General features: G+C 54.7%; 2 gene segments (V, D, J or C); both read left to right on the top strand.

The window, feature by feature from the left end:
* The window catches only part of LOC311613495 (immunoglobulin lambda-1 light chain-like), a 64,455-nt gene extending 58,062 nt beyond the window's left edge, over positions 1-6,393 (top strand). The window contains exons 3-4 of the V gene segment in view: positions 1,222-1,261; positions 5,912-6,393.
* Positions 6,394-7,661: 1,268 nt separating this feature from the next.
* Positions 7,662-9,803, top strand: LOC311613501 (Ig lambda chain C region-like). The segment is given in 2 exons: positions 7,662-8,079; positions 9,321-9,803.
* Positions 9,804-14,712: the final 4,909 nt, after the last annotated feature.

The raw sequence follows: 14,712 nt of genomic DNA, 5'->3' as shown, positions 1-14,712 counted from the left end.
GGTCCTGGTTGGCACCTCATCATAAAATCATGAAAACCTTTGCACAGTGCCTGCCATGGCCCATTGGTCACACTTGTACAATGCCTGTAGCTAAGCAATGACACTGACTAGTACTGCCAATGAAAAACTGTTTAATATCATAGAGCCTGACATTCCCCCTTCATACTCACACCCTTTACCCACTCAGTGAGCTGGGACTCAAGGTGCAGGGAACAGGGGAGCTCAGTTTATGTCCTCATCGTCTTCGGTCAAGGTCAGGCTCAAAGTGGCCCTCACTTAGGCCTGGGACTTCCATCATGAAGGTCTCACACCCTGAAGTAAGACCATCCTGAGAGTCTCAGGGCTGGATGAAGGATGGAGTAGGTGATATCTGGCCTCTAGTGGAGTAGACACAGGAGTTGGCCTTGATGGATTAGAAAGGGCACTGTCCTGGCACAGAATGGGCATCCAGTGACATCCCAGGGAGGGCATATCCATTGGAATTCCGGAGCCGAGTAAGGGCAGGTGAGACCAGCTCAGAGCAGGAGAGTGTGGCCTGTGGGTTACAGCAAGGTCAGGCCTCATCGGTAACACAGCACCCCATACCACTGCCCCCACCAAAAGAATGTCAGAGTTCACCCTCAAGGTCACCCTAAAGGCCACATTGGCAAAGACTACAGTCCCACCCACACATCCCCAGGTTTATCCCAATCCAGGCTGTCCCTCGGGGCCATAAGCCAGAGCTCATGATCAGATGGTTGGGGACATGGGAAGTTGCAAGTAGATATCTACACACACCAACCTGCCTTTCCCTGGAAGGGGAGGGAGGAAGAGGGAATACATACGCACTGCCCTCCCCTCATGCTCTCATCCAGGGGTTAGGGGTGTTTGGACCTAAGAGAGATGCACCACCCGTTCCCATGGAACCTCCTAACAGTGAGAAAGATGCCCACCACACGCATTCCACATCCCAGTGAAGCAGAGTGGAACCAGCCTGTCAAACACCTAATGCCTTTGGGGGAACTGCTTCCAAGAACGCTTTATCCGGGCCATGCATCATGTCCTCTATCCTGTCACCTGCGGGTCTGAAGGGGGGACAGTGTGTGTGCCCCTTGCAGACCAGACACCACCCTGGGGCAGTGGGCCAGGCTTCCTCCAGCACAGCTGTGGGGGGCGGGAGGGGGGCTCAGGGGTGGGGCAGGGCCTCCCAGAGAGAGGTTTTTGTATGAGTCTGTGTCACAGTGTTATGTGTTCGGCGGCGGGACCCAGCTGACCGTCCTAGGTAAGTGCCTCCTTCCCCCTCCTTCCCTGCTCCCCTGCAAAGTTTGGGCTGCTTTCTGCTCTTTTTGCTCTTTTTCTCATCTTGTCTCTGCCTGTGGCCAAGCTTTCCCCCAGGATCCCCGCCCTTGGGGACCTGAGCGCTTCCCATCCCTGTACTTTTTGTCCTATTCGGTGACCCTCAGCCCTTCACCTCTGACCCAAAGACAGAGGGTGCGCAGGGTGCCCTGTGTGTGGATTCTTCCATCTGTCTGGGAGGGTCCTGCTGGGTTCCTGTTGGGTTCTGTTCTGTCCTCCCCTGGGGGCTCCTGTGGGACAAGATTGATGTCTCCAAGTCTTAAGGGGAGAGAGGAAGAGAAGTCTTGAGGGGGAACCGGGTGAAAAGCTTAGAATGAGCCAGATCGCTCAGGGCCAAGGCCAGAGATGAGCAGGTCAGGGACTGAGGGAAGGTCTCCAGACTGTGGGCTCATGACCAAGGGCCAGGAATGGTGCTGGGGTGCGGGGCTCCCAGGGGCCTGCATAGATCTGCCATGCAGAATCCTGACCAGCCTCGCACCAGGAAACCTGCAGGAGGAAGGACACAGAGGGTAGAAGGTGCAGAAGGAAGGGTCATGGAATAACAGGTATGAGAACAAGGTGGTCTTTGGGTCTCTGTGGGACAAACAGACTTGCTCAAGGAAATGCAGAATCTATGGGCTGAGAGCTCTAGTGATTGAGCAATTAGCGGGGGTGCCATTGACTGTAGATGAGAGAGACCCAAGGACAGAGAGACAGACTTCTGATTCTTAAGCAAAAAGTGTGCAGTGTTAGAGAAGTTATGGGAGAGATGGATTTTGGAGGGGGTGGAGGGGGTGGGACTGAACCTTGAGTCAATTTTCCAAAGCCCCCAACATAAAGGATGAGTTAAGAGGTGTCCACACTTAGACTCAGCAGGAGGTCAAGGGCTCAGAGCATCTTCTGTGGGACAAACAAATTGATAGACACAGACAGGCCCGGTGAGATTCCAGAAGAAGGCAGAGGCAGAGGGTGACAGTCACATGTGTGGGCGGCAGATCAGGGCCCACAAAGACGGGTGATGGCAGGTGTCCAGGTTCAGGGTTTCTCTGCAAAATGGGGAGTTGACCTAGGACACCCCAAACTGCCCTGCATGGCATGGACTCTCACACCCAGAGAGGCCCCTGCCCTCGGGGTCCTGATGGTCCTCAGGACACTGTCCCCACAGGAAGACCGAGATCAGGTGCTTTGAGGACAGACCCTGAGTCTCTGCCCTCGTGCCCCTCCCTTACCCACAGGTCAGCCCAAGTCGGCACCCTCGGTGTCTCTGTTCCCACCCTCCACTGAGGAGCTCAACGAGAACAAGGCCACCCTGGTGTGTCTCATGAGCGACTTCTACCCGGGCAGCGTGACGGTGGCCTGGAAGAAAAATGGCTCCCCCGTCACCCAGGGCGTGGAGACCACCAAGCCCTCCAAGCAGAGCAACAACAAGTACGCGGCCAGCAGCTACCTGAGCATGTCCAGGCAAGACTGGACATCTGCCAGCGCCTATAGCTGCGAGGTCACACACGACGGGAGCACCGTGAAGAAGACAGTGGTCCCCTCAGAGTGTGCCTAGGACCTGAGTAATCATTTCTGGGGACACTTCCCCGTCAGACTCTCCCTTCCCCCGCTCTCCACTGAACCCCTGAGGCTCCTGCCCTGGTCCGCTCAGACTGGGCAGGCCTCCATCCCTCCCCGTGTCCACTTCTCCTCAATAAACTCCTGGTCATTTATCATCTGTCATGTCTCATGTGTGTTCTGTGGTCTGCATGGGTCTCTAGGTTGAAGGGTCTTTAATAACAGGCAGGACGGGAATGACATGACATGGATCTACCTGAGGTCCACTCACCTCACCTACCAGGGACCTGAGTCAGCTCTGAGTGCCAGTGGGAACTTCTCCTGGGGGACCGGCCCTGGGAGGCAGATCTGGTCACCTGGGACAAGGGCTGAGTTCAAGGATGTGATTACCCTGAGGGGCAATCAAGGAAAACTGAAGAGGGTCCCAGAAGCGCAAGGTGGGCTATAGATGTAGATATTGGGAAGGAAATCATGGGGGAAGGCTGTGGTCTTTAGGAACAGACATTGAACTTCCCTGTCCATCATGGAGCCCCTTGGGAGAGCCATTACCAGCTGGGCATATTTCTGGGTTGGCCCATCAGCATGGAGTCATGGAAAGCATGGATCAGTGCCTCCCATGGTGCCTTTGTCAAACTCTGCCAATGCACATTAGCTAAGGACAGACACTGACTACTCCTGCAGCAGTTTCCTATCATGGAGCCTAACATTCCGCCATCACGTCCATTCCTCCTACCCACTCAGGGAGCTGGGACTAATGGTGCTGGGAACATGGGCTGAGGATGAGGTACAGGGAAACTCAGTTTATGTCCACATCGTCTTGGGTCAGGGTCAGACTGGTCTCACACCCTGAAGTCACATCAAAATGAGATTTTGGGGGGTTGGTTTAAGGATGGAGCAGGTGCTGTCAGGCCTCAGGTGGAGGGGACACAGGATGTGATTTTGAAGGACTAAAAAAGGCACGGCCCTGGGCACAGAATCGGCATCCAGTGACATCCCAGGGAGGGCATATCCATTGGAGATCAGCAGCCAAGTAAGGGCAGGCAAGACCAGCTCAGAGCAGGGGGTGCGTGGCCTGTGGGTTACAGCAAAGTCATGCCTCAGCAAGGTCATGACACAGCACCCCGCACCACTGCAGCCTGGGAGCTAAGGCTGAAGACACCCCCAAGATCACCTTAAAGGACAGGTTAGAAAAGACTACCGTCCCACCCTGACATCCACAGGTCTATCCCAATCTAGGCTGTTCCTCAGGAGCATAAGCCAGAGGTCATGATCTACTGGTTGGGGACATAGGTTGGGAGTAGAATGTGTACACAGCCCAGCCTGCCCTTCCACGGAAGGGGAAGGAGGGGAGAGGGAATACAGACCCCCTCCATGGTGCTCTCTCCCTGGGATTAGGCTATTTGGACCTAAGAGAGATGTGCCACCCGTTCCCAGGGAACCTCCCTCACACTGAAATGAACGCCCTCCAAACTGATCCCGAATCCCAGGAGACCTCAATGGACACAGCCTGAGAGACACCAAGTCCTTAGGGACAATAACTTCCAACCATGCTACCGCCATGCAATGCACTGTCATCTATCCTGTGGCCTGCTGCTTGGTGGATGGGGTGGGGGAATGGGGGGCAGTGATGTGCCCCTTGAAGACCAGACACCACCCTGGGGCAATAGACCAGGCTTCCTCCAGCACAGCTGTGGGGGGCAGGAGGGGGGGCTAAGGGGTGGGCAGGGCCTCCCAGAGAGAGGTTTTTGTATGAGCCTGTGTCACTGTGTTGGGTGTTCGGCGGAGGAACCCAGCTGACCGTCCTAGGTGAGTCTCTCCTTCCCCCTCCTTCCCTGTACCCTGAGCAGTCGGGGCGATTTTCTGCTTGTTTTGCTCTTTTTGGGGGGTCTTGTCTCAGCCTGTGGCCAAGCTTTCAACCTGGATCCCAGCCCTTGGGACCCTGAGCTCTTCCCATTTCCTTTCTGACTGTCCTCTCTGGCTCCAAGGTCACCATCAGCGGTTCACCTCTGATCCCAGAGACTGAGGAGTGGACAGAATGCCCTATGCTTTTATCTATCTGTTTGCCAGGACCATGCTGGATTCTACACAGGCTCTGTTCTGTTCTCCCCTGAGGGGCTCCTAGTGTACCAGATTCCTTTCTGGGGGTCAATGGTTGCCCACATCCTAAGGAGACAGGAGGATAAGCAGGCCTGAGGGGTTAAGTACATGGACATTGATGGGTGACCAAGACTAGAAACTCCTAGGTCAGAAGGTCTCCGGGACTGTAGGCTCCTGAACAAGGGCCATGAATGGTGCTGGGGTGCGGGGCTCACCGGGGCCAGAATAGAGCTGCCATGCAGAGTCCTGACCAGCCTCGCATCAGGAAACCTGAAGGAGGAAGGAAACAGAGGGTAGAAGGTGCAAAAGAAAGGGTCATGGAATGACAGGTATGAGAACAAGGTGGTCTTTGGGTCTCTGTTGGACAAACAGACTTGCTCAGGGAAATGCAGAATCTATGGGCTGAGAGCTCTAGTGATTGAGCAATTAGCGGGGGTGCCATTGACTGTAGAGGAGACAGACCCAAGGACAGAGAGACAGACTTCTGATTCTTAAGCAAAAAGTGTGCAGTGTTAGAGAAGTTACGGGAGAGATGGATTTGGGGGTGAGAAACTGAGCCCGCAGCACAAAGGGTTAGATCAGAGGTGTCCACACTTGGACTCAGCAGGAGGTCAAGGGCTCAGAACATCTTCTCTGGGACAAACAGACTGACAAACACAGACAGGCCCAGTCAGATACCAAGAGAAGGCAGAGGCAAATAATAAAAGTCAGATGGGTGGGTGGCAGATCAGGACGATCAGGATGGGTGATGTCAGGTGTCCAGGCTCAGGGTTTCTCAGGACAATGGGGAGTTAAGCTAGGAACACCCCAAACTGCGCAGCATGACATGGACGCTCACACCCAGAGATGGTCCTCAGGACACTGTCCCCACAGGAAGACCAAGGTCAGGCGCTTTCAGGATGGACCCTGAGCCTCTGCCCTCCTGCCCCTCCCGCACCCACAGGTCAGCCCAAGTCGGCACCCTCGGTGTCTCTGTTCCCGCCCTCCACTGAGGAGCTCAGCAAGAACAAGGCCACCCTGGTGTGTCTCATGAGCGACTTCTACCCGGGCAGCGTGACGGTGGCCTGGAAGAAAAATGGCACCCCCGTCACTCAGGGCGTGGAGACCACCAAGCCCTCCAAGCAGAGCAACAACAAGTACGCGGCCAGCAGCTACCTGAGCATGTCCAGCCAAGACTGGAAGTCTGCCAGCGCCTACAGCTGCGAGGTCACACACGACGGGAGCACCGTGAAGAAGACAGTGGTCCCCTCAGAGTGTGCCTAGGACCTGAGTAATCATTTCTGGGGACACTTCCCCGTCAGACTCTCCCTTCCCCCGCTCTCCACTGAACCCCTGAGGCTCCTGCCCTGGTCCGCTCAGACTGGGCAGGCCTCCATCCCTCCCCGTGTCCACTTCTCCTCAATAAACTCCTGGTCATTTATCATCTGTCATGTCTCATGTGTGTTCTGTGGTCTGCATGGGTCTCTAGGTTGAAGGGTCTTTAATAACAGGCAGGACGGGAATGACATGACATGGATCTACCTGAGGTCCACTCACCTCACCTACCAGGGACCTGAGTCAGCTCTGAGTGCCAGTGAGAACTTCTCCTGGGGGACCGGCCCTGGGAGGCAGATCTGGTCACCTGGGACAAGGGCTGAGTACAAGGATGTGATTACCCTGAGGGGCAATCAAGGAAAACTGAAGAGGGTCCCAGAAGCGCAAGGTGGGCTATAGATGTAGATATTGGGAAGGAAATCATGGGGGAAGGCTGTGGTCTTTGGGAACAGACATTGAACTTCCCTGTCCATCATGGAGCCCCTTGGGAGAGCCATGACCAGCTGGGCATATTTCTGGGTTGGCCCATCAGCATGGAGTCATGGAAAGCATTGATCAGTGCCTCCCATGGTGCCTTTGTCAAACTCTGCCAATGCACATTAGCTAAGGACAGACACTGACTACTCCTGCAGCAGTTTCCTATCATGGAGCCTAACATTCCGCCATCACGTCCATTCCTCCTACCCACTCAGGGAGCTGGGACTCATGGTGCTGGGAACATGGGCTGAGGATGAGGTACAGGGAAACTCAGTTTATGTCCACATCGTCTTGGGTCAGGGTCAGACTCAATGTGGCCCTCGCTTGGGCCAGGGACCACCATTATGAAGGTCTCACACCCTGAAGTCACATCAAAATGATGTTTTGGGGGGTTGGTTTAAGGATGGAGCAGGTGCTGTCAGGCCTTAGGTGGAGGGGACACAAGATGTGATTTTGAAGGACTAAAAAGGGCCCGGCCCTGGGCACAGAATCGGCATCCAGTGACATCCCAGGGAGGGCATATCCAGTGGAAATCAGCAGCCAATAAGGGCAGGCAAGACGAGCTCAGAACAGGGGGTGCGTGGCCTGTGGGTTACAGCAAAGTCATGCCTCAGCAAGGTCATGACACAGCACCCCGCACCACTGCAGCCTGGGAGCTAAGGCTGAAGACACCCCCAAGATCACCTTAAAGGACAGGTTAGAAAAGACTACCGTCCCACCCTGACATCCACAGGTCTATCCCAATCTAGGCTGTTCCTCAGGAGCATAAGCCAGAGGTCATGATCAACTGGTTGGGGACATAGGTTGGGAGTAGAATGTGTACACAGCCCAGCCTGCCCTTCCACGGAAGGGGAAGGAGGGGAGAGGGAATACAGACCCCATCCATGGTGCTCTCTCCCTAGGATTAGGGTGTTTGGACCTAAGAGAGATGTGCCACCCGTTCCCAGGGAACCTCCCTCACACTGAAAAGAACGCCCTCCAAACTGATCCCGAATCCCAGGAGACCTCAATGGACACAGCCTGAGAGACACCAAGTCCTTAGGGACAATAACTTCCAACCATGCTACCGCCATGCAATGCACTGTCATCTATCCTGTGGCCTGCTGCTTGGCGGATGGGGTGGGGGAATGGGGGGCAGTGATGTGCCCCTTGAAGACCACACACCAGCCTGGAGCAATAGACCAGGCTTCCTCCAGCACAGCTGTGGGGGGCGGGAAGGGGGGGCTGAGGGGTGGGCAGGGCCTCCCAGAGAGAGGTTTTTGTATGAGCCTGTGTCACTGTGTTGGGTGTTCGGCGGAGGAACCCAGCTGACCGTCCTAGGTGAGTCTCTCCTTCCCCCTCCTTCCCTGTACCCTGAGCAGTCGGGGCGATTTTCTGCTTGTTTTGCTCTTTTTGGGGGGTCTTGTCTCAGCCTGTGGCCAAGCTTTCAACCTGGATCCCAGCCCTTGGGACTTGGGACCCTGAGCTCTTCCCACCCCCTTTCTGACTGTCCTCTCTGACTCCAAGGTCACCATCAGCGGTTCACCTCTGATCCCAGAGACTGAGGAGTGGACAGAATGCCCTGTGCTTTTATCTATCTGTTTGCCAGGACCGTGCTGGATTCTAGACGGGATCTGTTCTGTCCTCCCCTGAGGGGCTCCTAGTGTACCAGATTCCTTTCTGGGGGTCAATGGTTGCCCACATCCTAAGGGGACAGGAGGATAAGCAGGCCTGAGGGGTTAAGTACATGGACATTGATGGGTGACCAAGACTAGAAACTCCTAGGTCAGAAGGTCTCCGGGACTGTAGGCTCCTGAACAAGGGCCATGAATGGTGCTGGGGTGCGGGGCTCACCGGGGCCAGCATAGAGCTGCCATGCAGAGTCCTGACCAGCCTCACACCAGAAAACCTGAAGGAGGAAGGAAACAGAGGGTAGAAGGTGCAAAAGGAAGGGTCATGGAATGACAGGTATGAGAACAAGGTGGTCTTTGGGTCTCTGTGGGACAAAGAGACTTGCTCAGGGAAATGCAGAATCTATGGGCTGAGAGCTCTAGTGATTGAGCAATTAGCGGGGGTGCCATTGACTGTAGAGGAGACAGACCCAAGGACAGAGAGACAGACTTCTGATTCTTAAGCAAAAAGTGTGCAGTGTTAGAGAAGTTACGGGAGAGATGGATTTGGGGGTGAGAAACTGAGCCCGCAGCACAAAGGGTTAGATCAGAGGTGTCCACACTTGGACTCAGCAGGAGGTCAAGGGCTCAGAGCATCTTCTGTGGGACAAACAGACTGACAAACACAGACAGGCCCAGTCAGATACCAAGAGAAGGCAGAGGCAAATAATAAAAGTCAGATGGGTGGGTGGCAGATCAGGACGATCAGGATGGGTGATGTCAGGTGTCCAGGCTCAGGGTTTCTCAGGACAATGGGGGGTTAAGCTAGGAACACCCCAAACTGCGCTGCATGGCATGGACGCTCACACCCAGAGATGGTCCTCAGGACACTGTCCCCACAGGAAAACCCAGGTCAGGCGCTTTCAGGATGGACCCTGAGCCTCTGCCCTCCTGCCCCTACCGCACCTACAGGTCAGCCCAAGTCGGCACCCTCAGTGTCTCTGTTCCCGCCCTCAACTGAGGAGCTCAGCAAGAACAAGGCCACCCTGGTGTGTCTCATGAGCGACTTCTACCCGGGCAGCGTGACGGTGGCCTGGAAGAAAAATGGCACCCCCGTCACCCAGGGCGTGGAGACCACCAAGCCCTCCAAGCAGAGCAACAACAAGTACGCGGCCAGCAGCTACCTGAGCATGTCCAGCCAAGACTGGACGTCTGCCAGCACCTACAGCTGCGAGGTCACACATGACGGGAGCACCGTGAAGAAGACAGTGGTCCCCTCAGAGTGTTCCTAGGACCTGAGTCTCCACTTCTGGGGACACTTCCCCGTCAGACTCTCCCTTCCCCCCGCTCTCCACTGAACCCCTGAGGCTCCTGCCCTGGTCTGCTCAGACTGGGCAGGCCTCCATCCCTCCCCGTGTCCACTTCTCCTCAATAAACTCCTGGTCATTTATCATCTGTCATGTCTCATGTGTGTTCTGTGGTCTGCATGGGTCTCTAGGTTGAAGGGTCTTTAATAACAGGCAGGACGGGAATGACATGACATGGATCTACCTGAGGTCCACTCACCTCACCTACCAGGGACCTGAGTCAGCTCTGAGTGCCAGTGGGAACTTCTCCTGGGGGACCGGCCCTGGGAGGCAGATCTGGTCACCTGGGACAAGGGCTGAGTACAAGAATGTGATTACCCTGAGGGGCAATCAAGGAAAACTGAAGAGGGTCCCAGAAGCGCAAGGTGGGCTATAGATGTAGATATTGGGAAGGAAATCATGGGGGAAGGCTGTGGTCATTGGGAACAGACATTGAACTTCCCTGTCCATCATGGAGCCCCTTGGGAGAGCCATTACCAGCTGGGCATATTTCTGGGTTGGCCCATCAGCATGGAGTCATGGAAAGCATTGATCAGTGCCTCCCATAGTGCCTTTGTCAAACTCTGCCAATGCACATTAGCTAAGGACAGACACTGACTACTTCTGCAGCAGTTTTCTATCATGGAGCCTAACATTCCGCTATCACGTCCATTCCTCCTACCCACTCAGGGAGCTGGGACTAATGGTGCTGGGAACATGGGCTGAGGATGAGGTACAGGGAAACTCAGTTTATGTCCACATCGTCTTGGGTCAGGGTCAGGCTCAAGGTGGCCCTCGCTTGGGCCAGGGACCTCCATCATGAAGATTTCACATCCTGAAGTCAGATCAAAATGAGATTTTTGGGGGGTGGTTTAAGGATGGAGCAAGTGCTGTCAGGCCTCAGGTGTAAGTGACACAGGATCTGATTTTGAAGGACTAGAAAGGCCACTGCCCTGGGCACAGAATGGGCATCTAGTGACGTCCCATGGAGGGAATATCCATTGGATATTTGGAGCTGAATAAGGGCAGGTGAGACTAGCTCAGAGCAGGGTGTGTGTGGCCTGTGGGTTACAGCAAGGTCATGCCTCTCCCATGACACAGCACCCCGCACCACTCCAGCCTGGGAGCAAAGGCTGGACACCCCCAAGCTCACCCTAAAGGACAGATTGGCAAAGACTACAGTCCCATCTTGGCATCCCCAGTGCTATCCCAATCTAGGCTGTCCCTCGGGACCATAAGCCAGAGGTCATGATCAGATGGTTGGGGACATGGGTTAGGAGTAGAATGTGTACACAGCCCAGCCTGCCCTTCCACGGAAGGGGAAGGAGGGGAGAGGGAATACAGACTCCCTCCATGGTGCTCTCTCCCTGGGATTGGGGGTGTTTTGACCTAAGAGAGATGTGCCACCCGTTCCCAGGGAACCTCCCTCACAGCGAAATGAATGCCCTCCAAACTCATCGGGAATTCGAAGAGACCTCAGTGAAAACAGCTATCAGACACCAAGTTCTTAGGGACAATGGCTTCCAACCATGCTACCGCCATGCAATGCACTGTCATCTATCCTGTGGCCTGCTGCTTGGTGGATGGGGTGGGGGAATGGGGGGCAGTGATGTGCCCCTTGAAGACCACACACCAGCCTGGAGCAATAGACCAGGCTTCCTCCAGCACAGCTGTGGGGGGCGGGAGGGGGGGCTCAGGGGTGGGCAGGGCCTCCCAGAGAGAGGTTTTTGTATGAGCCTGTATCACAGTGTATTGTGTTCGGCGGCGGGACCCAGCTGACCGTCCTAGGTGAGTCTCTCCTTCCCCCTCCTTCCCTGTACCCTGAGCAGTCGGGGCAATTTTCTGCTAGTTTTGCTCTTTTTGGGGGGTCTTGTCTCAGCCTGTGGCCAAGCTTTCAACCAGGATCCCAGCCCTTGGGACTTGGGACCCTGAGCTCTTCCCATCTCCGTTCTTACTGTCCTCTCTAACTCAAAGGTCACCATCAGCGGTTCACCTCTGATCCCAGAGACTGAGGAGTGGACAGAATGCCCTGTGCTTTCTTCTATCTGTTTGCCAGGACCGTGCTGGATTCTAGATGGGCTCTGTTCTGTCCTCCCTGAGGGGCTCCTAGTGTACCAGATTCCTTTCTGGGGGGTCAATGGTTGCAGGATAAGCAGGCCTGAGGGGTTAACCACGTGGACATTGTTGGGTGACCAAGACTAGAAACTCCTAGGTCAGAAGGTCTCCAGATTGTGGGCTCATGACCAATGGCCAGGAATGGAGCTGGGGTATGGGGCTCCCTGGGGCCTACATGCCATGCAGAGTCCTGACCAGGGAACCTGCAGAAGGAAGGACACAGAGGGTATAAGGTGCAGGAGGAAGGGTCATGGGATGACAGGCATGAGGGTAAGGTGGTCTTTGGGTCTCTGTGGGACAAACAGACTTGCTCAGGGAAATGCAGAATCTATGGCCTTAGAGCTCTAGTGATAAGCAATTTGCGGGGAAGCCATTCACTGTAGCTGAGAGAGACCCAAGAACAGACCGACAGACTTCTGATTCTTCAGCAAAAGTGTGCAGTGTTAGAGAAGTTACGGGAGAGATGGATTTGGGGGTGAAAAATTGAGCCCTTGGGTCACTTTTCCAAAGTCCTCATCCTTTTGGAGTGGAATCCACAGGAGTCCACACTTAGACTCAGCAGAAGGACAAGGGCTCAGAGCATCTTCTGTGGGACAAACAGACTGACAGACACAGACAGGCCCAGGCAGATACCTGGAGAAGGCAGAGGGTGACAGTCTCATGTGTGGGCGGCAGATCAGGGCCCACAAGGACAGTGATCGCAGGTGTCCAGGCTCCGGGTTTCTCTGCAAAATGGGGAGTTGACCTAGGACACCCCAAACTGCCCTGTATGGCATGGACTCTCTCACCCAGAGAGGCCCCTGCCCTCGGGGTCCTGATGGTCCTCAGGACACTGTCCCCACAGGAAGACCCAGGTCAGGCACTTTCAGGATGGACCCTGAGCCTCTGCCCTCCTGCCCCTCCCGCACCCACAGGTCAGCCCAAGTCGGCACCCTCGGTGTCTCTGTTCCCGCCCTCCACTGAGGAGCTCAGCAAGAACAAGGCCACCCTGGTGTGTCTCATGAGCGACTTCTACCCGGGCAGCGTGACAGTGGCCTGGAAGAAAAATGGCTCCCCCGTCACCCAGGGCGTGGAGACCACCAAGCCCTCCAAGCAGAGCAACAACAAGTACGCGGCCAGCAGCTACCTGAGCATGTCCAGCCAAGACTGGACGTCTGCCAGCGCCTATAGCTGCGAGGTCACACACGACGGGAGCACCGTGAAGAAGACAGTGGTCCCCTCAGAGTGTGCCTAGGACCTGAGTCCTCTCACCCTTTGGTAACTCCCAGAGGGTCTCCCTGCCCCGACACCCATTCTCTCTTCTCCCTGCACCTCATCAGCTCTCAATAAAATATTTTCATTGTCAATCAGATGCCATGCTTTCTTGGTCATTTTTTGTTTCTGGACTTTGGTCTTGAACTCAGCCATTCTCAAAGGTGAAGACGATCCTTTTGACCCTGTGGGAAAGAAAGGATGCATGCAGGGAAAGAGTCTTTACGTTTCCCTGAAGGGGTTTCCCTCTCACCCAGAATTGCCCAGAGAATGTTCTAGAACAAGGTATAGGGGCTGCAGAACCCAGGAGAGGGCACTTCTCACACCTTCCCTAAAATTGCTTTTTACCTGTGGACCCTGTCCACCCCAAGGCCCACTCTCCTTGGTCCCCATGGAAACCAGGATAATGCCTGAGCTCCCTTCCCCCAGAATCCTCATTCACATGCCTTCCGTGGCTCCCTACTCCTTCTGGAAATTCTCCATCCTCCCAGTCTAGAGCGATCCTCCTCCTTTAGGCCCCCTTCTCCCTGCCCCTCTCATCACTGACCCTTGGCCCCTCATTGCACCACTCACTACATAACCCTTGGTTCCTGGACATGGGCCACTCACCTGGATTATTTCACCGGCACCACCTCTCCCATCTGGGACCCAGCGGTGGTCAAGGCCAGTGGAGTTAGTGGCCAGCTCTGCTCCCTTTCAACCCCTCGGAGGCCAGCCCACCACTGACCCCACCACAAACACGAATGTCACAGTAGCCATGGGTGGTGGATGGGGCCACTAGTTTAAGATCAAGAATATGGCCCGGCTGGCGTGGCTCAGCGGTTGAGGGCCTACCTATGAACCAGGAAGGAAAGGCTCCATTCCCGGTCAGGGCACATGCTGGGTTGCGTGCTCAATCCCCAGTGTGGGGCATGCAGGAGGCAGCCCATCCATGATTCTCTCTCATCATTGGTGTTTCTATCTCTCTGTCCTTCTCCCTTCCTCTCTGAAATCAATAAAAATATTAAAAATAATAATAATAAATAAAGTCAAGAATATGATTCTAGGAATAAGCAGTGTGCAGGACTCTGAACTGATTCGTCTTCTTGGGAACCATGAATGGGGCCCGAGAACCCGGGAGATTCTAGTCCTAGAAGCTGGCCCAGGGTGGGGACCTGTTAAAAATATGAATTAGCTGTTAACTCATTAAAAATTCAGATTTTGTAAAGAAAACTCGATAATTTCAAGGGAAACATCAAGAGTGCTTTACTCAAAGTAATGTCCACCGCTAGCCACACATTCCCCCATCTTTCAGGTCATTGGTAGATACCGTCCCAATGGAATTTTCCTTGTTTGAAGGCAGACCATTCAGAGACCCCATTTCCCACGTCTTCGTACGTGTTGAAGTGCCGCTCAGACAGTGCGTGTGCCATCGATCGGAACACGGGGTCATCTGAAAGAGCAATGTAACCAAATAGCAAACATATCCCATCACGTATTTATCAACATATGTGTGACTCCATCTATTGGGAAAACTTGGCGTTATTAACCGGTGCACCTGGTAGGTCATGTGTCTGGGACGTGTGTAGCATCAAGAACCTTCCCAGGCTCCATCGTCTCTGGGTTGTAAACAGGACTCCGCACCCCTCCCACCGGACATTCATTAAGGAGCA

Source organism: Pipistrellus hanaki (genome assembly GCF_964339955.1).
Source record: "Pipistrellus hanaki genome assembly, chromosome: 19".
Classification (NCBI taxonomy): domain Eukaryota; kingdom Metazoa; phylum Chordata; class Mammalia; order Chiroptera; family Vespertilionidae; genus Pipistrellus; species Pipistrellus hanaki.
This window is presented reverse-complemented; position numbering and strand designations above follow the sequence as displayed.